Raw genomic sequence first — 642 nt, forward strand, 5'->3', positions numbered from 1 at the left:
TTTTCTACAGGCCAAGAATATTACAGTTTTATATATTTTATTTATACATAGGTAAACATCAAATACGAAATTAATTGAAATCAAACTTAAATACATAGTAAAATAGTACTTTTAATTATTTATTTATGTCTAAGATTTTTGCTGTAAGCTATTTGATTTTCATAATAATTTAGAACTGCAATAACTTCAAATCAAAATATAAAAAATTATCTTAAAACTTTTAATTTCACACAAAATACAAATAAAATAAATTATCTATGTTTTTTTTTGAAAAATACTCGTCATATTATGATTCTAGTTCAAACTTTTTGGTGTAAAATAGAAAGTATAGCTTTATTGACTTTTTTTTGTTGTTGAGCAAAATGGTCAGCCCTACCGTTGTTGACCATTTGGTCCCGAATACCTAACCTATCAATTTATAATCCAGCCCTTTCTTAATATTACCTCTCCTAATTTAATTTCACACGTTATCAATATCGATTTAACCAACATATGACAACACGATAAAAAATGATTATTTCACTACACGAGGGGGTTAGCTATAATTATTGTCAAACGAACATCTGGTGAAAATATATCTTACCACTGCAGGTTAATTTTTTGTAGGTAGTAACCGTACCAGGGCTGAAACCGATTGAAATA

The sequence above is a fragment of the Acyrthosiphon pisum genome, chromosome X, assembly GCF_005508785.2.
Source record: "Acyrthosiphon pisum isolate AL4f chromosome X, pea_aphid_22Mar2018_4r6ur, whole genome shotgun sequence".
Taxonomy (NCBI): Eukaryota; Metazoa; Arthropoda; class Insecta; order Hemiptera; family Aphididae; genus Acyrthosiphon; species Acyrthosiphon pisum.